General features: G+C 40.3%; 1 non-coding gene across 1 annotated transcript; it reads left to right on the top strand.

The window, feature by feature from the left end:
* The first annotated feature begins 882 nt into the window (after positions 1-882).
* Positions 883-989, top strand: LOC141675367 (small nucleolar RNA R71). The gene has a single exon (XR_012556024.1). It is a non-coding gene; the product is annotated as a small nucleolar RNA R71 (small nucleolar RNA).
* The last annotated feature ends 1,213 nt before the right edge of the window (positions 990-2,202 follow it).

Raw genomic sequence — 2,202 nt, 5'->3', positions numbered from 1 at the left:
GTGTGTTCTATAGTAGTCTTCCTTGGTTCCGCCGCTTTCTCCCGTTGCTTAGCTTCTTCATCACCAACTTCAGCTTCTCCGTCTTTTGCTTTTTCAGCATCAGCAACTTTTCCAAACCTTAAGGTGATAGCCTTGACTTGCTCTTTAGCTTCCTTCCTGCCTGGCACTTCAGTATCACTGGGAAGTGTGCCAGGTTGACGATTGAGCACTGCATTGGCTATTTGACCGATTTGATTTTCCAAGGTCTTGATAGAAACTGCCTGACTTTTGCACAATAGCTTAAGTTCCTCAAAATCAGCACTAGAGGTTGGAGCTGCACCTCCTTGTTGAGGATATGATTGCCTTTGAGCATAATGTTATGGTTGCTAAAATCCAGGTGGATTGAACTGTTTACTTACGCCTTGCTGATATGGTTGCTGAATAGCATTCTGATTATTACTCCAGCTGAAATTTGGATGATTTATGTTGTTAGGATGATAAGTAGCTGGCACAGGCTGTTGCGGTTACTGATAATTATTCACATACTCAACAGATTCATTAATAAGAGAACACTGATCCATAGCATGAGAGCCTGCACAAAGCTCACAGACTATAGATATCTGATTGACTCCATAGGTGGCTAGAGAATCAACCTTCATAGACAGCGCTTGAAGCTGTGCTGTAATAATTGTAGCTGCATCAACTTCTAGAATACCTGCTACCTTCCCAGGCATCATCCTTTGAGTTGGATTTTGATGCTCATTTGCAGCCATAGTCTCAATAAGATTATAAGCCTCAGTATAGCTTTTGGCCCACAAGGCGCCTCCAGCTGCTGCATCGAGCATGGGATAAGATTGGGCCCCCAAACCATTATAGAAACCAGTGAACACCATCCAATCAGGCATTCCATGATGTGGACACTTTCTCAACATCTCCTTGTAGCGCTCTCAAGCTTCACACATAGATTCTGTAGGCTGTTGCGCAAACTAAGTAAGAGCACTCCTCATAGCCGCAGTCTTCGCCATTGGATAAAACTTCACCAGAAACTTTTACGCAAGATCTTGCCAAGTAGTGATAGACCCAGCTGGTTCAGAATGTAACCAGTCCTTAGCTTTATCCCTCAGTGAGAATGGGAAAAGCCTCAGCTTGATAGCCTCATTAGTCACACCATTATATTTGAAAGTACTACAAATCTCGACAAAATTCCTTATGTGCATGTTGGGGTCTTCAGTCGCAGCACCTCTGAAAGAAACGGAATTATGCACCATCTGAATAGTGCCCGGCTTGATTTCAAAGTTATTGGCCTCAATAGCCGGGTGCATGATGCTAGACTAAATGTCATCAATTTTAGGCCGAGAAAAGTCCATAAGAGCTGGATCTGCCGGAACTATACGATCACCCATGATTACTGGATCTTTCTACTCACTTCCTGAATCTGAATCTTCAAAATCTATCTTCTCCGGAATATAAAGAACTTCGGCTGTCTCCTCAGCCATATTTAAAGTCCTCTTGCGAGTATGAGAACGTGTTTGCATAAACGCTCGCTAAAGTACCTGAAACACAACCGGAAAAAATAAGTAACACGTCTTAATCACTGAGTCATAATGACCACTGATGGTAAGTACATAAACTAAACAAATACACCGAGTCCCCGGCAGCGGCGCCAAAAACTTGTTAGGGCAAAAATATGCACTAATAATACATGCAAGTATACGCGTTCGCAAGTAATATAGAATACTTTCTAGTTCATTCCCACAGAGACTCAGACTAATTATGTTCAACTAACACTCACTCACCAATGTATGATTACTTCTCAATGTTAAGACAATAACACTTAGATTTGATTAACTAATTATTAACTACAATTAACTACAAGAATTAAACATTTAATCAACACTTGAATTAACAATATTAAAACACTCATGAGATCACAACTTCATTACTACTTCTTTCAATAGTCATTGTTATTACCCTTAGCATGCAACAGTGATGATATTAATCGAACAACACGAAACTGATAAAAGCCAACTTTCATTGTACTAATACCATTCTCCCAAGCAACCACAATTAAGACAGAAGTTGAATAGGCATCAATTATGCTGAGTCCCTATATGTCTACAGAAATTGACAACATAATGATTTAAGCACAAGTTATTCCTTTTGATTACATCGGGCAAGTAAAACGGTTAGAGTTACCCACTAATCATGCATACACATACATGA

Source organism: Apium graveolens, chromosome 7 (assembly GCF_009905375.1).
Source record: "Apium graveolens cultivar Ventura chromosome 7, ASM990537v1, whole genome shotgun sequence".
NCBI classification, from domain to species: Eukaryota; Viridiplantae; Streptophyta; class Magnoliopsida; order Apiales; family Apiaceae; genus Apium; species Apium graveolens.
This window is presented reverse-complemented; position numbering and strand designations above follow the sequence as displayed.